Source organism: Emydura macquarii, unplaced genomic scaffold (genome assembly GCF_026122565.2).
Source record: "Emydura macquarii macquarii isolate MOO-44397 ecotype Brisbane River unplaced genomic scaffold, CSIRO-AGI_Emac_v2 contig_3472, whole genome shotgun sequence".
In the NCBI taxonomy this organism is placed as follows: domain Eukaryota; kingdom Metazoa; phylum Chordata; order Testudines; family Chelidae; genus Emydura; species Emydura macquarii.
In genome coordinates this window covers 848,770-874,167 of record NW_027133609.1, presented here as the reverse complement: position 1 = coordinate 874,167, position 25,398 = coordinate 848,770, and the positions used below count along the sequence as shown (strand labels likewise).

General features: G+C 55.3%; 1 protein-coding gene across 1 annotated transcript in view; it reads left to right on the top strand.

The window, feature by feature from the left end:
* Positions 1 to 25,398, top strand: part of PPP1R1A (protein phosphatase 1 regulatory inhibitor subunit 1A) — a 60,075-nt gene that overhangs the window by 3,340 nt on the left and 31,337 nt on the right. The window lies entirely within an intron of this gene.

Genomic DNA, 25,398 nt, shown 5'->3' with positions numbered 1-25,398 from the left:
TTTGTCTATCTTCAACGTCTAGCCTTTGGACCATGTTAGACCTTTGTCTGCTAGATTGGAGAGTCCATTATCAAATATTTGTTCCCCCAGTAGGTACTCACACACTGTGACCACATCACCTCTTTGAGTGGGTCTAGTGGGTTTGAGTGAGGTGAGTGGGAGGCAGGACACCTGGGTTCTATTTGTGGCTTAGGGAGTGAGGTCTAGTGGGTTAGAGCAGGGTGACCTGGGAGGTGGGACTCCTGCATTCTATTTCTGACTTGGCAAGTTCATGGATGACGCTAAGCGGCAGAGTGGTAGATACACTGGGGGGTCAGGATAGGATACACAGTGACCTAGACAAATTGGAGGATTGGGCCAAAAGAAATCTGATGAGGTTCAACAAGGACAAGTGCAGAGTCCTGCACTTAGGACAGAAGAGTCCCATGCACTGTTACAGACTGGGGACTGACAGGCTAGGCAGCAGTTCTGCAGAGAAGGACCTGGGGGTTGCAGTGGACAAGAAGCTGGATATGAGTCAGCAGTGTGTCCTTGTTGCCAAGAAGGCTAACGGCATATTGAGCTGCATTAGTAGGAGCATTGCCAGCAGATCAGGGGAAGTGATTATTTCCCTCTGTTTGGCACTTATGAGGCTTAATCTGGAGTATTGTGTCCAGTTTGGGACCCCACTACAGACAGGATGTGGACACATTGGAGAGAGTCCAGGGGAGGGCAACGAAATTGATTAGAGGGCTGGGAGGAGGAGAGGCTGAGGGAACTGGGCTTATTTAATCTGCAGAAAAGGAGAGTGAGGAAGGATTTGATAGCGGCCTTCAACTACCTGAAGAGGGTTCCAGGGAGGATGGAGCTAGGCTGTTCTCAGTGATGGCAGATGACAGAACTAGGAGCAATGGTCTCAAGTTGCAATGGGGGAGGTCTAGGTTGGATATTAGGAAAAAACCTTTTCCCTAGGAGGGTGGTGAAGCACTGGGATGGGTTACCTAGGGAGGTGGTGGAACTTCCCCCTCCCCTCACCGAAAGCAATGGGAGCTGCTGAGAGTCATCGCAGTTTCTGTGATCAGTTCATTCCCCTGTGCAGAGTTTTGCTGCTGAGACAGGACAGGTCTCTTCTCCCGGGGCAATGGGCACCGCTGGGGTAGGGAAGGGCACCTGGCTCCCTGTTCTCCTCTCCTTAACCCCAAGGGAGTCCCTGAACTCCCGTAATTCAGTGGTAGCAGCCAGCCGAACGGGGGGGCCAGCAGCAATAGGAGGCTTCCCAGAAGTAGGGACCTGGGGGGCTGTTTAGGGGGAGGATCGGGGGTTTGAGCAGAGCAAGGCAGGGATGGGCCGTACTGGAGCAGAGAGGGGGGCACTGGATAATCCACGGCTTGTCCCGTGGGTTGGTATGAAACATCTGGCGCTGGTGCCTGCACTGTACCATGGGGGCATCTGTGCTGCGGGTACCTTCATCTCAATGTGCATGTGGCTGTGGCTGGCAGACCCAGGGCAGGGTGATGAAGAGATGATGTGTCAGACCCCTTGGGTGCATGAATCCTGGGCCGGGGCCATCCCAGGCCAATTCACAACCCTGTGGGGATGTGAGACTCTCCTTGGGGGCTGCTATCCTGAGCCCCACATCCTAAGCTTCTCCTCAAAGCTAGAATTAAATCTCTAGCCCCGGTGGCTACAAGATGACCTCGAAGGTGTGACCGGAGTTTCACCAGTGCAGCGGTGTCTGTCTGAGTCTGCAGAGAGCCTGGTACAACCCTTCTGGGTGAACTGTGAACTGACCCCGTTCAGTCCCAAGGGTGTTGACTCTGGAGTGTAATGATGATGGTTTAAATGTCAGCACTGTTCATTGTTTCACTGCTGATCAAAGCAGCTGAGGAAGGAGGAGGACACTCGTGTTATGGAGGGCAGCCATGTGCAGAGGCATCTTGAGAGGTGCAGCCTAGATTGCCGGCAAAGCCCAGCACGTTCCAGCTAGCTGGTTTCCAGTTTGACCCCGGGTTCTGCACATTCACGGCAGAGACGCTCACCAGGAGCCTCACGGGGTCCGTAGGGAGCAAATCTACCAAGAAAACCAAAGGCAGCGAGTGCGGAAGTGACTGATTGCGGGGGAGGAGCTGGGCGATATTTGGGGGGTCTGAGGCCTAAGTGGGATCTCTCTACTGCGATGAGGAGTTATTGGGGTTGGCTCTGTCTCCTGCCTGGGCAATGGGGCCGTGAGGCCTCAGCCACATTTTCCTCCCAGCCCAGTGGTGCTGAGCCCAGGCATGGCCAGGCTGCGGCCCTTCCGTTAAGCTGCCAAGTCTATCCCTGCCCATCTGGGAGCCCTTCTCAAGTGCTGGTGCAGGAGGAGATGGCTGAGTGACTGAGCATCAAGTGATGCCCTCCCTCTGAGCATCTCCCCACGTAGATGCCATGTGGTTAATACAGTTTGCTCCATGTGTGTTTAAAACAACAGAGGTCCAGGTCTGCTCTCTGGGGCATGGACCAAATGGGGTTATGGGCCGAAAATCCCCACAAAGGCTGCTGTGCTGACATCCTCCACCCCAGAGGCGGCTGCATTTCAGGGGCGCTCATTGTATGAGGACTTTGCACGGAGGAATGTGAGGTCCTGTTATAAATGTTTGTTCCTAAAATAAATCTCGCTCTGGATTTTGCCTGCTCATCGCAGTAGTATGAGGGTGGGTTAGTGAAGCTGTCTCTGTTTTCCCCCAGTCCCTCCCACTCATGGGGGGGGGGAGGGATATGAAAATGACCCCCACCCCCCAATATAGGCCCAGGGCAGTGTTTCGACCCAGCCCCAGGCCTGGCTCCACATTCCAGACCCTCCAGAAGCTGGCGGGGGTCAGATCGGGGTTTGCTTGAGACCCAACATACCCAGACCTCCAGATGCCCATTGGGGTGGTGGGGTGAGGAGCTCTGTGCAGAGGGGGGAGAGGCCCTGTTGCCTTGGAGGCACCTCCTCCCTGCCCTGGCTCCTGACTCCACTTGGGCCCATCCTGACCCTGCCTGGAGGGTGGGGGCTCCCCTCCCTCTGGTGCATCGGGGGCTGGCTGCTCCCTCTCTTTTCATTCCTGCCGCTCCTGAACGTGATGGTCCCACCAGGCCTGTTTCATGCTCCTCCTGCTTCTGGCTCCTGACCAGGTAGCGGGGCTGGGGAGGAAAGGGGAAGCCCCAGGGATACGGGAGAGACATGGAGCCGTGGGCTTCTGCCTGCTTCTCCAGGAGGGAGTGTTCCCTGATGTGCTGGAGTCTGATTCCTCCCAGCACCAACCCAGGATCCCCCAGTCACCTAGCGATAGCAGCAGCATGACTCTAACATCAGCCCAGCCCATCTGCCACAGACTCAGACACCGGTCACTAGTGAGGGGCACTGGCAGAGCCGTGGGGAGGGGAGCCCAGGGCTGGGATAGCAGGGGTGTGCAGGTCAGGAGTGAGGGGCACCAGCAGAGCTGTCCGGGTGAGGGTTAAAGGCTGCGAAGCAGGATCCATTGTTTGTCTGTCTCATTCAAATCCCAGTGTCCATTTGAAAGTTGACCCCATAATGTGCAGCTCGTGGAGAGGGGGTGATGGGCTTGGCTGGGGACAATACGTGCCTGGCAGGAAGGATGATGGGAGAGGGGTGTGGCTGGGGGTGGGGCTCGCTGTTAATAGAGCATGAAGAGCGGGGAGAAGGGGGCTATGCCCTGTTCGCTGGGATCTGGGAGGTGATCATGCGGCCCTGTGTCAAAGGGGCCCTGCTGAGCTGTGGGTGCAGTGGGAGCCCCTCACTGGGCTGTTCCTGCTCGTCATCAAGGGGCTGGCACGTCGCATTTCTCAGTCCTCAGTCTCCCCAGTGTGGGCACGTGAAGAGGTGGCTTCCCATTCTCGTTGTCGTAGATGTGAAAGCTGCTGGTCAGTGCAGCAGCTGGTCAGTTACAACCACTGGTGCTGGGGTGTACAAACCTCTGCGGTACTCGCCATGCACCAGGCAAACCATGATTCGGAGGCTCCACTTGCCAGGTCCTGTAAGCATTAGCCCCGGTGGGTCCCACCAACGACTCAGACGTGGCTGAGCGAAGGGCGTGTCACTGGAGTTGGGGCAATCCCCTTGGGACAGCGGCTTTAAACAGCTGCTATTCAAAGTAAAACAATAGTGGTTCCTGTGGGTCCCTGAGCAGGAGGGGACAGTCCGGTCGAGGCCTCCCAGGCCCAGTACCCAGATGCCCTCTCCAGTCTCTGCTAGAGCCAAATAGGAATTTGCAGGTTTCCAGGGCAGGCTCTTGAGTTTGTCTCACTGGGGCCCCTCTGCACATCCTCTGCCCAGTCTCTGCTCCCCCCCCCCCTCCCCCAGGTTCTGTGCAGACCTGGGCCCTGTTGTGTCCACCAGTCACAGCCCCTTCACGTGCAGTGCCCTGGCTCCTGCCGCAGCTGGCTGTGCACAGTTCCCTAGTGGGCTGCTCTGCATTCAGCTCCCCGGCTGCTCCTAGTTTGCCATGCACCCGCCGCTCTCTGAGCCAGGTTACTGCTCGGGTTGGGCTTCCAGGGGGGGAAAAAACAAACCCCAAACAAAACCCAACCCCAAGCAGAGTTCTGCTCCCAGCAGGAGAAGAGTCAGAGATTCCGTGATTTCTTCTAGGGACTCTGCTGATTGTACACAGAAGGTGCCCAGACTCTAGGGTGGTGGGCAGCAGGATAAAGCCTTTGGACAGATGGGGGGTATCTGTGGGGACAGACAGATTTGCCTGAGGCCCTGAATAACTGCCTTGGCACTAGGCTGTGCAGATCCCCGGGTCAGCCCCGCCCCAGGCACCAGTCCCTGCCCTGGGCCCAGCGCATCATCCTTTGAGCAATGGAGCCGGCGTGCATGTGAGGAGCGCAGCCCTGTCCCCTGGCTCTGCACAGCCACGCCGGCGGCCAATCAGAAGCATGTGCTAATGTGCGGCTGGCTCGCTGCTGGCACCTGGCTTGCTGCCAAGGTGAAGCTCTGATGTGCAACAAAAGCTGCTGCTGACCCAGGTTTGCTTTCTCCCGGTGCAGAGCAGGAAAGGCGCTCGGGCGCTGCTTGGGGAGCTGGTGCTAATTAGCGCCGCGCCCGGCCCTTTTGCACCCATTGGTTACTGAGTTGCTAAGCGAGTGTTCCCATAAAGCCCAGCCCCCATGTGAGCCGCTCCTCGGGTGAAGGAGCCTGGAGTCTGAGCTCCCCTCGCAGAGCAGAGACGGCCTGGGCTGGGGCTCCCCCTGCAGAGCTCTGCTCTGAGCCCCCCCAGTCCGTGCTCTCCCAGTGGGGACCCTGGCTGCGTTCGGCCCTTGCCTCTCCACTGAGGCTGCTCACTGGTTAAGGCACCAGGCAGCAAATGGGAAGGCCTGGCTTCTGTTCCCAGCTCTGCTGCTGGGAGACCTTAAGTGAACCCCTCTCCCCGCAACATGGAAAGGACGATCCAGTGAAGCGCTTTGAGATCGATAGATGGGAACTCTTCTGCAGGGGCTGAGCTGTCCATACAGGGACCGTCTGCAATGGATAGCTCTGAGGTTGGGGTTCAAACACCCCAGGATTGTGGGTGTTTTGGTTGGGTCCAAATAAACCAAAACTGCAAAGGGAGCCCCCACGTTTGGCTTCCGGTGGAGTTCAGGATCTTGCTCTCTCCAGATGTTTTCACAGCCCCGGGAGCTTCCTGGTGCCATTCAGAACTGAGAGCGCAAACACCAGAACGCTGCGCATTTTCTGCAGCGTTTCCAGCCTGGGCGGGACGGTGTTCTGGGGTTGGCTGCCAGGTCAGATGGGCTGCTGCTATGCTCAGGGAAGGGAGGCGTCCCAAAGAAACTGTTCTCCTCTGAGCAGCATCCTTGACCCTGCTCTCGCGGGCCTGTCCAATGCAAGGAGTTTGGTGCCCAGGAGCTGACTCACAGCTTTCCAAAGTCTAGTATAAATCATGCCCTGCCATTGCCTCCAACACATGCTGAACCAGTCCCAGGAAAGCCCAGGGCACAAGGGCTTAGGTTCTGCTCCAGTCCCGCTGGCACCATAAGGGGAGGCAAGTGATGTCTAGGCTCCCTGGAGGGGTCACCTTGCCCAGCGAATGCATGATCAAGCTACAGACTGTCCTGGCCTCTGGGTTTGAAAACATGTTAGTGAGCAAGTTTTAAAAAGAGAACTTTATTGTGTAGACAGGGCCATAGGTCAGAATTAAGGGGCATCAGCAGATCTGTGTGTGAGAAGCCCAGGGCTGGGATAGGAGGCGGCTGCGGGTTGGGATTGAGGAGCAGTGTCAGAGCTGTGTGTGTTGGGGGTGGGAAGCCCAGGGCTGGGATAGCTGGGAGCTGCGGGTCGGGATGGAGGGGCATTGCACGGCTGTGTGTCACACGCACCAGCACTGCAGTACACCTGCCGTTACCCAGCTCTGCCGGCCCCTCCCTTCTGTGGAAATTAAATATAGGAAGAATTAAAAGTGAAGAGAATGAACTGTCTGGAGGTGGCTCTGGAGAGCAGCGAGTGGGAATGTTCTCTCATGCCGCGCAGCCCCCTGCTTTCCCCCCTGGCTATTCTGCTCCAGGTGACCATGTGGCCCCAGCTCAGCGCATGCCTGGGACCGGGTCCTGCATTGATTGAGCTGATGATGCAGACAACGACCAGGTGCCGAGTTTGATTCCATTTGCGAGTCTCTGTGCAGATGGGCAATTACCTGACTGAGCGGATGAAACATCTCATTTAGCAGGTGCCGCGCTGGGAGCAGACACGGCCCAGGTGCTCGTTTGCCAGTGGCTCTCCTCCCCAGGGGTATTTTAGTTGTAGGTTTATTTTTATTTCACCTTTTCTGAGTGGATTCACTGCTGAGAAAAAGCACAAATGGGCCAGCCCTGAGCTTCCCTGCAGCAGAGTCGCTGTGGGGTGAGTGCACCCAGACACCGGCCTGAGCTACTGAACCTCCCATCCCCAGGCTGGCCCCCTGCAGCCACGCACTCTGCCCTGGACATGAACGGGCCACTCAGGGGTGCCCCGGGAGATCAAAGAGCTGAGGGGGGAGAGGAGCCTGCTGAGCGAATCTGGTTTCAGGCTGGGGCCTAAATGCCCTTCTGGGCCGGATCCTCGTGCTTTGCAGGCCCCAGCCAAGGGCCTCCTGTCCCCATGTCTCTGGGCCCTTCCCCGCCTTCAGTCCTGGGCTGACGGGATGCCAGCACCTTCCCCTTTGCTACAACAGCAGGGGCAGCTCATTAACCCCTGCGCCTCCCCACTCCCAGTTGAGCGGCAGGGAAAGGCCCTGACCTGGGACTGTTACAGGTGATGCCAAGGCTCCCGTTGACCTCACTGGCCCAGGATCAGCTCTAGGCCCCTTCCTCTCCCCACAGGGAGGCATTTAATCTGCTCTCCCTCCCCAGCCGGTTGCCAGGCAGCATTTATCCCCCCAGCCACGTGTGCCCCATGGGGCACGGGGCAGTAGAGGCTATCGGGGTTCTCTTGGGGATGGGTGCTGCCAGGAGCTCCCGGCCCCTCCTGAGGCGGGTGCAGAGGAACCAGACGGGCAGAGCAGAGCTGATGGAGGGTTTCTGACTTTGTATTGCAAGGTCCTGCAGCTCTCCTCGCTGCTCATCCCGTGTGTGGCTGTGCCTAGGCACAGGGTAGGCTCTGGGCAGAGACCCCTGACCCCTTCACACAGCCGTCTCTGCATCGCAGGCTGGCGCAAGCAGTAGCAGCGAGTGGAGCTGACAGCACACGATCAGCATCTCTTCCCCTCGCTCTGTTCAGGACCCCGGTGGGGGCATCTCGCTCCCCCGGGAAGGGCTGGGTTGTGTGATCAGAAAGCTGGGGGGAGGGGGCGAAGGTAGTGCCTAACTGACTCCACAGTTTGGCCCTGCCATGAGCTACCAGGCAGGTCTGTGTTTCCCAGCCAGCGCTCTGCTCGGGAAGGGCATTTGAATGTCTCCTGAGAACTGCTGAATAAACAACCCAGCTTACCCGTATTCTGCGTCTCTGGCCCGTGCTGCTGTCTGCCTCGGTGTGACATGGTGAAAATGGCGCACAGCAAAGGCCAGGTTTGGGGGGCTTGGTTTAAAGCAGGCCGGGGCAGACGAGACTGGCACCGGGATGGGGGGAGTCTGCGCGACTTTTTGTCCTCTGCATACCGCGCCTTTCAGTGGCGAAGGCCGGTGCTGTGTGCAGGGCCAGGCAGCCTGCGCTCTGTTTGAGGGGCTACACGGGGGGCTCCTGCTCCCAAGGAGATTTGCACTGCTGTGCTGCTTCCCTCCAACAGAACAAAGGTGCCTGTTTGGCTCTTTGGGTGGGGGACACAAGAGAAGCTGATGGCTTCTCACAGTGGATCAGTCCCAGGGCCCATCTAGCCTGGTGGCCCGTCTCTGGGAGTCCCCACCACCCATTGCTTCAGAGGGAGGTGCAAGAAACTCCTGCAGGAGGGGATTATGGGATAAGCTGCCCCCCGAGTTCCCTGCCAACCCCCTTAGCCAGGGTTCTAGTTCCCGCCAGAGCTCCAGGCTATGGAGATTGTTCTCAGGCTGGATGCCCTTCTCGCCCAGAGAAAGGTCTCTCCCTTTTACATTCCTGCTGAGCTTTTGTTCTCGCGGCAGTGCTGTGACAGAGAGGAAGCAGAGGGAATATGCCACGCTCTGTAAGGCCCCATCCCGCCTGGCAGGGAGGCACCTGTCATTAAATAGTTTGATCCAGATTCCTGCGTGAGTTCTGCAGATTCTAACCTCACTCAGCGCTGAGTAGGGGCTGAGGCCTCGGCTTGGGGAGAGCGACCGAGGAGCCAGGATCAGGTCGTTCCATACCAAGGTGTCTGGGGAACTGCTGCCAGTGGCTCCAGGAGCTTCGAGAGGGCAGCGCTGCAGTGGGGTCAGGCAGTCACTGGCCTCAGGCTGCAATAAGCAGACGGAGATCGTCCTTCCCTGGCCGTGGAGCCAGCCTGGCCATTGCAATGGGCCTTGCTTGGTGCCTGCACTGGGGTTGCTTGGCGCTCTCAGTGGTACAGATACAGCATCCCTGGTGGGCATCGCTCAGCATCACAGTGGCTGACACTTCTTGGGAGTGCTCCCCTGGCGCAGAGAGGGGCTTGCAGTACGTGCGGCTTCCTGTGGCTTTAGGTGTCTTATTCTGTCACCAGGACCCCTCTCCCTCATTCAGACCTGCCAGATGGGCCTGTGTGTGGTGTGCTGGCTATCGCCTTGGGGGGGTCCTTCCTGCAGCCAACGGAGCCCACGCCCACCGTCTCCCGCGCACACGCCCACGGGCCCACACACACAGAACATAATCTTTCCCATTCCTGTCACTCAAACAAGCTCACACACACAGGCGTGCGCAGCACATTTCCTTAGGGTGTGCACCCAGGGAATCTTTATCAGGGGTGTCAAACACAATTCTCACCACGTCATAGTCTCCGCTGAGAAATGATGCAAGAGAGGGAATTTCGGCGGCAGATCCCGGCTCCGTCCGCTGAAAGATCGCGCACCCTCCACTCTTTCAGCGGCAGCTTTAAACACAGCGAGACGGCGCCATGGGCCACGTGAAAAAGGTTCACGGGACGGATAAAAAAGATATGTATGATGCCCCTGCATTAGGGTGTGCCTAGGCACACCCATGCTCACACACCTTGAGATACATGCATGTTGGTAGTCACACGCGTGTGCATGCACACGGACACACGCAGACACATGCATTCCCAGCAGCCCAGGGTCTGATGTTCCCGTCGTTATTGTTCTCCGTGGCAATGGCCAATCGGTGGTGGAGATTGATCTAGAAATAGCAAAGACAGGAAAGCAGCAAAATTCCTAGCAGCAGCACCTCTGGGGCGGTGGGCAAAGAGGCCCAACTATGGGGCAGAGAGCTGCCGCAGCAGCAAGCGGGGCAGGGGCTTCCCGCGCTGTGGGTCCCAGAGCCATTGTGCTGGCACAGAAAGAAGGGTAATGAATGCAAGGCAACGGCAGAGAGCAAGGGGAGTTTACCATGGGAGGTAGGCGGAGGTGAGAGGAATCCTGGAAGGGGTCAGGAAGCAGGGCCAATCTCCCAAACCCTACAAGATATAGGAGGTAGGAGGCAGTTTCTGGACACGCAGAAGGGCAGCTCCATTTGAAAGCTGTGGCCTTAGGTCATTGGGCCTGACTTGCAATGAGGCTAAGGCCCCTCTGAGCCATGCTGGCAGCATGAGGGGGCCTGAATGAGGGTGGGAACAGCCCTGAGAATCCCCTGTGTGCAGGGCACCCCTCACACAGGGAGCGGGGAGGTGTCCGAGGCAGGGCCAAGGCACACGACACTCCTGCTCGTTTCTGCCCCCCAGCGCCCGTAGGAGGCCATGGAAGCACAGCATGAGTTAGGATAGCCCTAAAGTGACTCTAACTCATCTCAAGGAGGCTGGGAAAGCTGCCTTAGACCTCAGGAACAGAAGTGGCTCAAAGCCCCTTGCCCTCTGGCTCTGTCACAGCCCGGGTGCAGTATTGGGGGTACAAACCCAGCCTGAGCTGCCTGACTGGGGGTACAGAGATGGCCTGAGACATCAGGTACTTTCCATCCAAGCTCCTGTGTCAAGCTGTCCTGCAGTGAATTAAGAGTGTGAGTATCAGCCTCAGGGCAGCGTGGAGGAACCATGGCACAAACCCCACGCTGGCTGTGAGAGCCATACTTAGATTTCCCCAACCAATCATTAAGTGTCAACTCCTCAGGCATTGTAACAGCCTTAACATGGAGTCACAGACAGTGCTTGGGTACTCCATCTATCTCACCATCCAGGTGAGCCGGCCTTTGTGATAGATGGTCCCTTACACCAAGGATCATAGCAATATTCAGGACCCAAAGGACCAGTCACTTACCCCAGGTCAGCTGCACCTTAGATCTCACATCAAAGACAACACTTGTTGTCAATCTGATGATAAACTATATAAAGATTTACTAAATAGGAAAATGAAACCAGAGAGTTATTTTCTAGGCTGAAGCAATTACACACACATGAGTTACAATCTTAAGTTTCAAAAGGTAATAAAGCTTCTATAATCGGCAAGCTTTATATGTCCCTTAGGGCTAATCCAGGCTAAGTAGCTGGGGATCCCTTGCTTATGCCTAGAAACCCAAAGTCCAAGCAGCAGTGAGATATGGTTCCTCCTTGTTAGGGTTTTATTCCCTTTCTCCATTCTACTTTGAGCTGCCAACTCAGCTGATGGGAGGAATTCACTTGCAAGGCTCATCTTCCTGGGTGAGTGGAGAGTAAACAAGGAAGTCTTTTGTCCTCTTTAGCAGAGTTTCTCAACCATTTAAGTAGCAAGTACCCCCTAACTTCTGAAAATTGTAATAAGTACCCCAACACTCAATTTTCCACTCTGGGAGCTGGGACCGGGTGGGAAGTGGCGGCTGCTGCCTGCCTCCCTTCACTGGGTTTTTCACCGCATACCCCCTGCCTGTGTCTCGCGTACCCCGGGGTTGAGAAACTATGCTCTTTAGGGTTCCACTCTGGTCCGTCTGGTGTCGATGTGTCTTCCTAGTAGAGCAGGGTGTGAACCACTGACAAGTTCTGTGGGAGATGAGCATTTCACAGGAGTTAGTGTCTCTCTCCTGGTGATTTCCGCAGTCACAGAGACTGATAATGCAAAGCTCAAATATTACCTTGCGCTAGGGGATCCACAGGCTGTAAGTGAGATCAGTGCTGCAGCAGGTCACAAGCATTTCATAAAGTCTTAGCACTCAACACATTCTTGTCATCTTAGTACGTGTTTTAACAAGACTAACACACAGGTGAGCCGGCCTGAGTCCAGCTGGGCATTTGTCAGCCTTCGGTTAAGGCATGGGGACCATGGCATGAGCTGGCTCCTGGTCTGCCAGCATCACAGCTCCCACATGGGAGGATGGCTTGGGGCCAAACAATCAGAATGCGGCTGTGAGTAACACTCCCTTAATGGTGACAGGAGCAGACTCCGCGACAGTGAAGCCACGAATACCAGATCTGGCTGTTCCGCTCCTGAGGCATGCCAGCCATTCTGGCCTGTCCCGTCCATCCCCATCTGCAGTGAGGGAGGGAGAAGAGATGTGCCCTCTGTCCCAGAGAGCAGGGAGACTGCAGGAGCTCTGCTGCTGGCACGGAGGCATTTCCATTACCCCTGTCCCTGCTGCTAGTTTAAATCCATGACTTTTTAAAAAGAGAGATTTGGTTATCGACCCACCGGCTGCATCCTGCTCCTGCGGGGGCACTCAGCAGAGCGGGAGTCCAGTCCCGCGTGACCCCCCCCCTTCCACCCAATGGCTCCAGGTGCCCGATGCAAGCTGAGCTGGCACAGTGTCTGGCAGCACAGACTGGAGCAGCCGCTGTCGCTGCCTTTTGTTCTGGGTTTTGTTCCTGTTTTCTCGGTGCCTTTGATCGAAGCGCGTCACTTGGGGAGCTGCAGCGCGCTGCGATGGTGTCTGATGTCATGGCAGACGCAGCACCAGGAGCACTAAGATCTGTCTGTGCTGTCAAGCCATCACTTCCCACCCCCTTTTGCTAGCTGTGCTGTTTGGAGGGGGCTCCCTCTGGCCAGCAGACAGGCTGGGCTAAATCCCTCCCTGGAGAAACTGCAGCTTCTGAAGAGGGGAGCCAGGTATGAACTCAGGGCTCTGGGCAGACTGCTCGTGTTGCAGGACACTCAAGTCCTACGGTGAGAGGGATGATGTAAGATCCTGGGTTCCCATGACACGTAACCTTGCTCCTGGGCCCAGCCCGGGTGCAACCACACCAGGGCCGGTTTACAGCCAGATACTCAGCGGATGCAGGTCGGCTTCACTTCTTTGGAGTCCCGCTCCGGAGCTGGTCCTTCCCCTTGCAGCCCGTTTCTCTTGCCGTCTTCCCAAGCAGAGCAAAGCTGAGTGCATGAGGCAGGGCACAGCCAGGCAGAGCTCACCGCTGTCCTGGGGGTAGAGGTGAGCGATGCAGAGGCTTGTGGAGGGTCCCAAAGCACACACTGCCTGAGCCAGAGGAGGGGCGAATCCTGGCCAGCTGACAGGTCGGGCACTGTGTGGTGAGTCTTGGGGAACTGGCTGATGCTGGAAGCAGGGCACGGTGGGGGCTGCTGAGAGAGTTCAGGCTCCACTGGGGACGTGCTGGTCCAGGAAAGGAGAGGTGAGCAGTAAAACCCAATCTGCAGAGGCCATTGCTGCTTGCTGCCCTGCCTAGTACCCAGGCTGCGTCCTCCCCCAGCCCCGCACACCATGCCTTGGTGTAGGACTCAGACCCACTCTGGCAGGGGGCTGCAGTCTGCGGATGGAGGGTGCAATGCCCAGAAAGGCAGGGTCTCCAACAGTCAGTCGGGCAGGAGTTCCCATCCTGGTGCACATCTCCCGTTTGTTAGAAATAATCAAACAGACTGTCCCAGGGGTGGATTGGGGAGACAGAACCTTTATTGCCTGCTCGTTCCACCTCAACGCCGCGAGTGAGCAACGAGGGGGTTACTTTACAATTCCTTTATCCATAGCAGTCTGTAAATGTATGCATTCCCAGCAACTCCCCATAGACCCTGATTTGGTTACATAGACAGCTATAAAATGAATATTAACAGCTACATAATGACTATAATTATACCGCCCCTGTTTGTTGTTTACAGGATTACCATACAGAGGGCAGGCACATCACCTGAAAACCTATACATTTTACACTAACGTTCTTTAAAGTAAAGGCATGCCGGGGGAGAAGGAAGATAATGCTTTCTTCCCACCAAAAGGCTTGCACAGGAATAGCGATAGACTCATCCCCTGCGCAGATGGCCAGGAAGGGAGGAGAAGAAGAGAGAGAACAGACTCTAACTAAAATTCACACCAATGAACAGATACAAGGTGTGCCCTTGCCTTGACCCCGTTTCCTGTAATTTTGGCCTGACCACTTGTCCAGCTTTTAACTCTTTACTCTCCTACACGGTTGTCCAGCAGGTTTGCAGGCTGAGTCCATCGCTCACTCATGTTCCCCAGCCTGTGCCCTTCGGACAGCAAGTGCAGCCATTCAGAGTGCGCTCCTACTGCTCTCCTGTCCCCCTGGATGCTTGGCATTGCACACCAGAGTTGGTCGGGGGAGGGTGGGTCAATAATGGGGCAAAGACCGAAGCAGGTACAGTCACAGGGAAGCTGCCCAACCGATCGGGGACTCAGAGGGTTAAATCCTGCATGGCCATGGGGTTGCACCGCGACTGGTGACAGCAGGTTGACATGGACACAGTACTATGGTATTGGGATTTGGGGCTGGGTCAGCATCCCTGGAGATGTCTTCTCCTTGCCCAGCAGCAGCACAAGAGCCCTGAGGGGCGAGATGGGAGGCAATTCAGCCCATGGGCCTTGCATGGCCTGGTCCCCAGGGGGTCGAGTGCCCTCATCTCCCACTGAGGTGCTAGGAGCTGTGGCTGCTGTTGCCCCCCACGACCAGGCCCAGAAGCTCTAGCTGCAGGGTGCCAAGAAGGGGCTAGTGAGCTGATGCGCCGTAGATATGTGCCCACTGGGAGCTGGACTGAGACCTTCCTCACACATGGTGATGAGCGCTGGGGGGGCATGGCTGGAATCCCCAGGCCCCACCCAGGCCCCCAGCCTGTGCCTTCCGTCAAACCTTTCCTGTGGGAAGAGACGATATTGAGCAATTTAATCACCACGGAAACACCCGTTTTTGTACCTTTTTAATCTCTGTTTAAAATTCAGATCCTGGGTTTCTATGACAACTAGTCTAACAAGGAGAAGAGGCATGAAAGAGCCACTCCCCTCCCCCAGCCCAGAGGGGAGGCAGTGAGGACCCAGCTGATCACTGCATCAGGGTCAGAGTTGTTTCTAACTGAGCTCCAGCCACCAGTCCGGGTCCGCACTGCCCAAGGGCAGCTCCTGAGCATCTCCTCAGGGCACTGCAGCGTCAGTGAGTCTACGGGGAATCAGCCATTGGAGAGATGCAGGATTACCGGGGCCGGGTGCTTAGCAAATGCGAACAGCAGCTGGCACAGCAAGGTGGAGAGAGAAGGGAGGAGAGTGGTGCACGTGATGACCTGGGGCTGTGAGATCTGCTCTGGTACCTGCTCCTGGTGCAGCACTGGGCAAGTGGCTTAGGGCCGGACTTGTGGGCAGCTGGGCACAAACTTGCATCTTTAGGGGCCTGGATACATTTAAAAATCCAGCCATTAATGTCTCCGTGCCTCAGTTTCCCTCTGTACAATGGGGATAATAGCCCGGCCCAGCCTCATAGGCAGTGTGAGGAGAAATGTATTAAAGATGGCGAGGTGCTGAGATACTGTGGTGCTGGGGATCAATGATGTACCTCAGAGTCGTGTGTGTCTCCTTCCCCCCCCCCCCCCCCCGGGGCCTTGAGGGTGCTGGGCAGTCTAGCCTCTGACAGAGTCTGAGCATCAGTCTTAGCACGCTGGCACCGGTTTGCTGGCGCTCTCAGGCTAGGAGCACAAAGCAGATTCCTCTCATCTCTCTCTGCTCAGCCGATTCTTCCGGTCTGTTGTTTCCTCCCTTCCCCATCTCTTGCCATCCATCCACTCCTGCCCTGGGGGGCTGCTGCGAGACGACTGTCTCAGGGAGGATGTCAATATTTGTGTAGAGGCCCAGCTCAGTGCAGCTTGCACAAGACCTTACCTGTGAGTTGCCCTTTGGAAAGCCCCTAGCAATAACTGCTCTCTTAGCCAGGAGGCTGGGACACTTCACAACCCAACCCTGAGAAGTCATAGCAAACCCTCTAGGGAGGGGTGAACCAGCGGGTTCCCATCCCCACAGGACAGGGTGTTATCCCCGCTGGAGATGGGGCACAGCCACAAAATTGGGATTCATCCTTTCCTTGAAGTTCAGACGAAGTTTGGGCCTTAGGGAGGGGGAGGGAGAAGTGATTGTTGGCCCTTTACAGAGACGATTGGCCATGGATCCAAGCTGTCCCAGTGCTGTGAGCAGGAGATGATGTTTGGCAAAATTATAAGCAACTGAAAACAGGGTCTTATAATGGGAAATGTCAGGCAGCCGTATCTATAGGTGCGCCTACCAGCTCTGCCTGTAATACCCTCCTGCTCACTGGTCCTCAGCCTGCTCCGTGATCCCAGAGAGAAGGGATGCTGCTCTCTATGGATCCAGCCATTAATTCTATAACTCCAGCTTCATTTTGCGCATCAAAAGGTGATGGCAAACCCCCACGGGGGATCCTGTGCTTCGGGATCTCTCAGCTCACTGCCCCACTCCCCACCCCTTCAGTGGATGCCTGGCCACGTGCCCAGAAGGCAGCACTGCTGAGGCGGATGTGTGGGTCTCTTCCACTGCTGGATTGGAGCTGACGAGCTGCCCCCATCGACAAGGGAGGATCTGTCAGAGGTGGGGCCTCTGCAGACTCTGGGGAGGAGATGGCCCCAAGGAACCGAACTGAGCAGAGAGCTCCGTAGGTAACACAGCCAGAGTCTGCTGCAACCCGTTGCTGGAGAGAATTGCTAAGGCCTGGTCTACACTAGAGAGTTTTGTCGACGCACTGCAACGACCCTTCTGTCGACAGCACTGCCTGTTTATTGGCAAAATAAAACCACCTGGACGAGAGGCCAAGTTTTTGCGAAAAAGCCCGTGTAGAGGCTGCCCTGAGGTTCTATCGCTGACAGTAGCCTCCCAGTTACCCCAGCGTGCCATCCTGAGAGCCGCTCTGGTAAGCGGTTTGAGCTTGGCTGCCTCCCCACCCCCCACCTTCAAAGCCCCAGGAAATTTTCAAGTCAATTCACCGTGGAGAGCTCACTCCACAGCGCAGCAAACACCTTCCTGCCTGCCCTAACCTGCAGGGGAGGGGTGCAACTCTGCTGTGCTGTGCAGCAGCAGGGAGGGAGGTGCGGGCTGTATACCTCTTCCCCCCCCCCGCACAGTTGCACTGGACTGTCTCTGCTGGGGGGCGGGGGGGAACCAGCTATGAGCTGTCTGTAGCAGCTTCTGCCTTGGGATTGGTTGCTTCCAGCTGCTGCTGTGTGAACTTAAAGAGACAGGACAAGTGCAGACACACTCGCTGTCCCCAATACATGCTGTCTGTCTGTCTCCGTGTGTCTCTCTCACACACATTTACTCACTCCCCCCCTCTCCCTGCTCTTGTGTTTACCTCCAGCAGTGGCAGCAGGGCAGATGACCAGCAGCTGTCAGACTAGCTGGATGCCCATGGAAGGATGACATTCAGAAACCTGCATCACGTGATGCTGGGCCTGTCCCGTGTGGCATACCAAGCCCTTCCCAAAGCACCCTGCCTGCAGTTGCACGGTGGGAGAGCTCCCCTCAGTGCACTGCTCCCTATGGCCATGCGAGAGCCGACAGTGGGAATGCACTCCACTGACAGGAGACCACGGTGAAGACACGCAACAGCGATTTAATGACAGCCATGGCCGGGTGCCGGCAAAACTTCTGTTGACAAAACGTTCTAGTGTAGACAAGGTCTTCGCCTGTCTCTCTTCCCATCACCCTCGCCACTTTGGGGGGAAGCAGGGAGCTTATTGTGCCCACGGGGGCGTGGAGGAGCCAGATGCTTCTCGGGCTGAGACAGTGCACCTGCTCCAGGCCCACCCTGCACAGCAGAGTCCAGGGGCACTGAAGACAAGTCTGAAGAAGTTGTTTCCTGAGCTAACCTGCCCCAGGCCTGCTCCTCACCCCAGTGCTTGCATCTGACAATTTCTGTTACATCCAATGCTCTTGTGGCAGGGACCCTTTTCCCAGAGGGCGTGTGGGCTCCCCACTCCCGACCCCCAGCTTCTGCTGCTGCACTGACGTCCAGCACAGCTCTCCTGAACCTTGCTGGGAATCTCCCTGGCCTCTTTGGCTGAGGGATGCAGACTGGGTGTCTTTCCACTCCAGCTCAGCCAGCTGCTCAGTGCAAGAATCGCGGCATGAGGTTCCCTGGCTTGTGTTACACAGGAGCTCAGACCAGATGATCATAATGAGCCTTTCTCACCTCTAGAGCTGTGAATCTCTAACCATGTCCATGCTTTGGTACTGTTGGCCCTGGGTCAAGCTCTGCTGGCCACCCATGGCAAGGGACACTACCTGTCACAGAAATGCCACCTGTTCCCACTCTAGCACAGGGCAAAGTATTGTTGTGCTCATTGTAATGTATTGATACATCAGATCTCCCTGTGTCTGACTAAAGGGACCCCTCATACAGGGCAGAGCTGGCTTTATGCTACCGTAGGACCCGTTAACAGACTGAGTTAATTCTGTACCCTGCCCACTGGGGATGATTAACACAAGTGAACTTTCCTGCCACCCAGCCCAAGCCAGGGGGTGTGTTGAGGGATCTGTAGCTTTTTCTGGGTGTAGCATAAATATTTTAGTACCATGCAGGACAAAGGAGGGTAGGGGGCTGGTTTGGGGCCCAGGAGACCTGGCTTCAGTTCCTGGCCTGACCTTGGGCATGTAACTTAATGTCTCTGGATCTCAGGTCCCCATCTGCACCATTGGGATAAGAAGAGCACAGTCCTGTCTCACAGGGGGGTGTGGAGATGGTGAAGGGGACAGGTAAGTACCTGAGAGAGAGAGCAGTGACTGTATGAAAACATTGCCCCCTTGGTAACACTGTGGGTGGTTTGTGTGCTCTTCTGGTTGTCCAAAGCTCCTTGCTGGTGGACACGGCCGATTACTAGGCCTTGCAGACCAGGAGTATTCATTTTCCCTGGAGATTTCTGCTACCTCTGTGGCATTTCCAGGTGAATAATCTCCAGTGGTTCTCATTGGAAAGAGCAGCTGGCACCCGTTCCTCCGACTGATTGCACCCAAGACAGTGCAGGGGGTGGAGTCTGGTGGGATCTGCTGGGATTTCTGCTCGGAGGAGCGGGATCTCTCTCAAAGCTGTCTTGATTTTTCCGTGGAAATGGACAGTTTGAATTTTTTATATATATTGATTTCAGTTTCCAAACTAGAATCCCCAGTGAGCCGCAGGCGGCCGTGCCCAGGGCAAATCAACAAGATAGAAGGAGGCCTCTGCACCCCTCAGATCCCCCAGGATGGCTGCAGCATGGCATGCAAATCCATCCGGCCTAAGTGCAGAAAACCAGCTACTGACAATAGAGCCGTCTGGGGCGAGAGTCTTTCCTGGCAAACACTGGGTTAACGCCAGTGCCCTTCCCCTGTAGACCTGCTCAGAGGGGCTGGAGATTGAAGGACAATGGAGGAAAGCAGGATAAATGGCTCAGGAAATGGCTTGGAGCTGCGACCAAGCGGCCCAGAGTCCCCCCAGGACTGGGCAGTGACCCAGACTGGGTCTGATCACTGGCAACACAAGCTCAGTTTGTTTTGTTTGCTGCAGAGTGAACTCCAGCCACACCGGAGAATCCAAAGGCCCCACTTGGCAAATTGGATCCAGAGGCAAAAGAGTGATCCTGAGAAGGGACGCTGCACAAGTGATGGCCAGGCTTCCCTGGATGCTGCTCGGCCACATGAGAAAGGACAGGATTTGGGGAGCAGGAATTGAAGGGACCTCCTGGGGTCGCCGGGGAACAGGCCGTATCGTGGCATCGAATGGGGAAGACGATGGTTCTGTTTGCCAGGCCCAGGGGCAGCAGAACTGGGGGGAGCAGAGGGGGAAAGGGGAGAAGCAGCCCTGTTAGAGTAGCATAGGACAGGCAATAGCAGAGTCCATGGTGTGTTCCCCTTAGCCCCAGTCCCTTCACCCACTTGTGGAACAGCCAGGCCCAGGGCAGATCTGCTGCCAATGAACATCTGAGGACTTTAGAGATCAGGGTCCTGTCTTGGTCACCTTGGCTGTTTGCTATTCGTGTCTCATGGGGGTGATTGGTCACATGACGTCGTTCCTGTTCTTTGACTGGAGAACGTTTTGGGGAAGCAGGAGAAAAGTGAATGGGGAATAGTGACCACAGCCCTATCTGGTTCAGTTGTCACTGTTCGCGTGAACCACTGAGGAGCCGTAAATGTTTCTGTGCATGAACTGGACGCGTGGGAGTTTCTGGCTCCTTTCTGGGATGAGCTGCAATGACCGCTCGCTAACCCAGCACCGCGGCCGTCTGCCAGGCACTCACTCAGCTACCACCATCTTTCTGGGTTTGCTCGTTGCATGCTGTGGCTTCATGAACCATCCCGCCATCTATGTGAGGGCCATGTGCGGATCTGAGGGACGGATGGCAGAGGCCCCCGGGGCATGGACATGGTTCAGAGCAAAGAGGGGAATCTTCTGCCACTTAACTAATTTCCCCACCTCCCTTTGAAGCAAGAGTGACAGGTGTTGTCAAAAGGTGTGGTGTTAAGCAGGGCTCTGCTCTGCCTGCCTGCCAAGCCATGCCATGGTCAGTTGGCCCAGGCTGCCGGGCATCTTTGGAAGTCAGAGCCAAACAGGAAGGGTAGAAAATCTGCTGGGGATCTCAAAGCCCTGGCTGAGCCGCAGGGCCTGGAGCAACTAATGTCAGCTGGGGGTGGGGGTGTAGAGCCTGTGTGTGTTGTATAAATGATACACTAACTGCGCTTTGGGAGCTGCAGTGCGCCAGGGCCCCACTGTATGGTCCCCATAGCACTGATCCATACCGTAGCTCCTCCTGGCATTGACGGGAGGCAGGCAGCAAAGTGGAAGTAGCCGGTGCAAGCAGAAGCAGTCTGGGCTGCTCTGTCTTGATGGGATAGCCCAGCTGCAGGCTCAGGGGAGCAGTAGTGGGTGCAGTCTCTGCTCAGTAACCGGTTCGGACCCAGCTGGCTCAGAGCAGCCCTGGCTGGAGGTTTAGGCTGTGTCAACACCAGAGAGCTTATGGCGGCACAGCTGTCCCGATGCAGCTGCACCACTGTAATTCTCTCATGCAGCCGTTCTATGCCGACGAGAGAGAGCTCTCCCGTCGTCGTATGTAATTACACCACCCCCAGCAAGCGGCAGTAGCTGTGTCTGCAGGAGACGCTCTCCCGCTGTCATAGCACTGTGCACGCTGCCCCTTCTGTTAGTGTAACTGATGTCGCTCGGGGGGGGGGGGGTTCATAGCGACATCAGTTGTACCGGCAAAAGTGGTGATGTAGACCTAGCCTCTGTTACTGTCTGCCTTACCTGCATAAAGGGAGCTCTCTAACGCACGGCGGGTCAGTGTGCAGACACCCTCCTACCTACGGACAGCTGGTAGCTCTCTTTGCCCATGGATCTCAGGGGGTTTTACAAAAGTGGGGTAAGTACCATCAGAAAGCCAGACAAATTCAAAGTGCAAACCAGGCACAGATTTTTAACTGGGCGGGTGATTAACCTTTGGAACAACTTGCCAAGGGAAGGGCTGGAGTCGCCGTCTCTTGCTGACTGCAGATCCAAACCGCAGGCCTTTCTGGAAGGGGCTTCAGCCAAGCACCAAGTTACTGGGCTCATTACAGAATAACTGGGTGACATTTACTGTCCTCTGTGGTACAGGAGGTCAGCCTAGATGATCTGATAATCCCTTCTGGCTTTAAATCCTGGGAATCTACAAATTATCCCGGTTTTACAGAAAGGGAAAGCGAGGGGCAGAGCAGGGCACTGACTTGCACAGAGCTAGACAGCACAACAGGGAACACAACTCAGGGGTCCTGGGCCTGGCTTGGGGTGCGACCTGCTGGGCCCTACTGCGTCCTTTGACTGGGCTGTGGGTGAGATTCTGCATCCTGCCACGTCCCCTTTACGCTGCTGCGAGGAGGGGAAAGGCCCTGTATGTAACGGCCCCTGCTGCAGGGACTGCACTGACAACCACAGGTGCAGGCGTGTGTCGAAGCGGGCTGGGATCAAAGGCGGCAGACCAGCTGTGGGAGGGAGCGGGGCTGGAGGGGGTGCCCCTATGGCAATTCAGCTCGGCCGGGGCTCCCCCAGGGCTGCTGAAGTTACAGTGGGGGCTGTCACAGAGCCCCCAGCCCCCAGAAGAGGAGGGAGCAACGGCACAAGACGCACCTTTAGGGCAAAGAACAAATGCTTGGTGTTGTCCTTCTGGGCAAAGGCTCTGAGAACAAGGACGTCAGCGGGGAGTGAACCCAGCCAGCCAGAAAGCAGAGACCCACAGCTGAGATCCAGGCCCTGCAGCATTAGGCGCGGGATGGGCACTTCCTGCCCCGGACAGCTCATCCTCTTAACTAGGCAAGACAGACTAAGCTTGTATGATTACCCCATGTCACACGAGGTGCTGAGGCCCAGAGAGACTAAGACTCGGATCCACAAAGGTCTTTACACTCCTAACTGCCACTGAGAGCCGCCTGAAATCAGGGGGAACCTAAATACTTTGGATCTGGGCAGGGCCCAAGCAAAATTTTTTCGGGCCCAGTACAAACTTGTAACACGGGCCCCCTCCCACACACATACCACAACCCCTCAGCCCAGACATACAATCTCATGAGCCATGGAAAAAGTTTGGATTCCGAAATTACTGTTACATATTCTACATTTCTGAAAAATGCCCCCCCCCCCGCTATTTTTGTTTAACATGACACCCAGCCTGAGAGTCCGACACGTTTGCTGACTATTTTGTAACTTTTTGGTCACTATAAAGGTGTTATAAAGGTCCCTGTTTAACTGCTCAAGCATGTACCGTCTATACTAGAGAAGGGCCTGGGCTGGACTATTGCTTGAGACAGCGCGAACACTGCTTTGCATTGGCTCCAGCAAATCTCACAACAGATACATCGATACAGGGAAATAAGTTTCTATAAATAACCTCAAGCCTGATCTACAATTTAGCCTCCATTTTTTCCTCATGGTAATGGGGGTTGCAGCCTGGGCCCGGACCCCCGGGGCCTCTGGGCCCTGGTAAAGTGTACCCTTCCCCCCCCATGTGGGGGCCCTGGATCTGGGCCTAAGTGACTTGCCCAGGGTCACACAGAGCACCTGTGGCAGAGCCAGGAATTGCACCCAGAATTTCTGAGTCTTGCTATGACACCTTAAGCGCAAGGCCATACTTCTTCTATGGTCCGCCGTCCTATGGGACCACCTTTCAGGTAGTCAGGCTCCGCTCTTGAGGCCTCTGCATCTAGCCACCCCTCTGCCAAACGAAACAAATGGAAACGGTAAAACGGCGCAGGTTGGCTCTGCTCTCTGGACTGAGCAACAGCCAGTGAATGGCTTTGGTGTGATTGCTTTGCTCAGTTTGCCCAGGCAGTTAATGGCTGTACCGGGGATTGAACACAGCAAGCGCTTGGATGAAATGATTAATTAATTACCCTTGTTGAAGTGCTCTGGCAATGAAGAGAGCTATTAATAAGAGTCAGCATTGTTGGAGGAGGAAGGGTGGAGCTACACAAGACCACAGAACAGCGCAGACGTCTCCAAGTGTCGAACAGCACTGGGTATAATTAGCCCACGTACCTTATTATAGTCAATATTTTCCATGTTTGCCAGGAACTGTTTAAAGCATTGATTTAAAGGACATCTGCGTCCTGCCGAAGCTGCCCAGCTCCAAGCCGCCCAGCCAAGGAGAAACGTGTGGAGCTACAGAGAGACAGCAGGAAGCAGCTCCTTAGCGGGAGCGCGGCTGCTTTACACATTGCCTCCAGCAGAGCATCCCGAGACTCATTGTTTGTTTTCCCACAGCAGCCATGTGCTGGGTACCACCCATGCCCATCACCTGCCCCAAAGAGCTCACAGCTAGCAGGCGTGCCGGACGGGGGAAAGGGAAGGCTCACGATCCCCAGGTCACAGCTGAGGTCCAGGAGTCTGTGGTGGAGCTGGGAACTGAGTCCCCATCCCCACGGTCCCAGCCCTCGGCCTTCTCCATGAGCTCAGCCTTCCTCATACCCAGTGTTGCCTCCTGGGCCAGATTTTTGAAAGCCCGCAGCTCCCATTTAGGCACCAGATGTTCAAAACAGTAACATACAGGTCCTAACTCTTGCAGATAGTAATCCCTAGCTCTTGTCTAGCGCTTTTCACCGGTTGATCTCAAAGCACTTTTCCGAGTGGGTCAGGATCATTATCCCTATTTTACAAATCAGGAACCTGAGGGACAGAGAGAGGCAGTTGACTTTCCCAAGTTCACCTGGCAGGCCAGGAGCTGCACTATCCACTAGGCGTCTCTGCCTCCTTATTTTGGTTGGCCAATGGATCTGCAAGCTCACTGCCCTGGGCTGATGCAATGGCTGTGTCAGTTATAAATTATGTACAGCTCCCTTGTCATTTAGGCAGCTTTTTCTTAAAGAGACAGTGTTCTTCACTGTCTGTGCCCTGGTCTACACTACAAACCTATGTTCCTATAACATCCCTGAATGATGCAGTTATACCAACCTCACTCCTAGTGTAAACAGCACTGTGTTGACAGGAGGGCTTCTTCTGTTGACCTAGATACCACCTCTCAGGGAGGAGGAGTACCTACGCTGATGGAGAAGCTCTCCTGTCTGTGTAGGCAGCATCTTCACTGAGGCTTTGTCGACACTAGCACTTATGCCGGCAAAACTTTTGTTGCTCAAGAGTGTGAAAAAAACACACGCACCCTCCCCGAGCAAGTTTTGCCGGCATAAACGCTTGTGTGGACAGCGCTATGTCGGTGGAAGCGGCTCTCCCGCTGACATAGCTACACCGCTCGTTTCGGTGGTTTTATTATGCTGGCGGGAGAGTTCTCTCCCATCGATATAATGCGGCTACACAAGCGCTCTGACAGTGGCACAGCTGTATCGGTACAGCTGTGCCACTGTCAGTTTTACGTGTAGGCTAGCCCGGTGTTACATATGGGAAATAGCAGAGCTAGTTAGGAAATCGTTTTCCTCCCTGTGAAAAGTTTAGCCATTCTGCTACAATTTTCCTTCGAAAAACTGTTTTGGTTTTGATGAAAAACTGGAAACTTTTTGGCTTTAAACCAAAATATTTCAACTTTAGGGGGTTTGTATATTTGACCCCAAAATGGATGTTTTAATGGAAGTTATTTTTTGAAAATTTCCGTTTGGTCCAAAAGCCATTTTTCATCAAAAAATATTGATGGGACATTTTTGACATCTCGAGTCAATATTGCTGCAAGTTGCCATGTTAAATACATTAACATAGGAGAGAAGTTGGGCTTGTGGTTCAAGACAGAAGACCTGGATTCTATACCCATGTTTGCCATCAATTTTGTGTGTGACCCTGTTGCCTCAGTTTCCCCATCTATAAAGTGGTGATAACATTATTCCCCTACCTGCCTAGGAAAGGAGTCATTAATATTTGAAAGGTGCTTTGGGATCCTTGGTTAGGAGGTGATACAGAACCAGAACCCCAAACTGAACTCCTTGAAACTTTAGGGGTGTAGGAAATCCTTCCCCAGATGCAGTTTATGGGGCTTGAGCCATCTCTAATTAATGCTGTGTTAAATATCAGCCCAGCAGCAGCCGCTGTGCAAGAGACACGTGTCAAGGATATAGTACGGCCCTACAGACGAGTAGCGCCAGGCCAAACTCCGGTCTCAGCAACATGCTGCACATGCCGCCCTCGCCTGGGATATAGAGTGAGTGCCGGATCAGGCTCGTTGTGCACAGCATTGCCTCTGATAGACGGAATTTATGAAACAACACAGAGGCCAGCCAGATTTTCAAACTGCGTG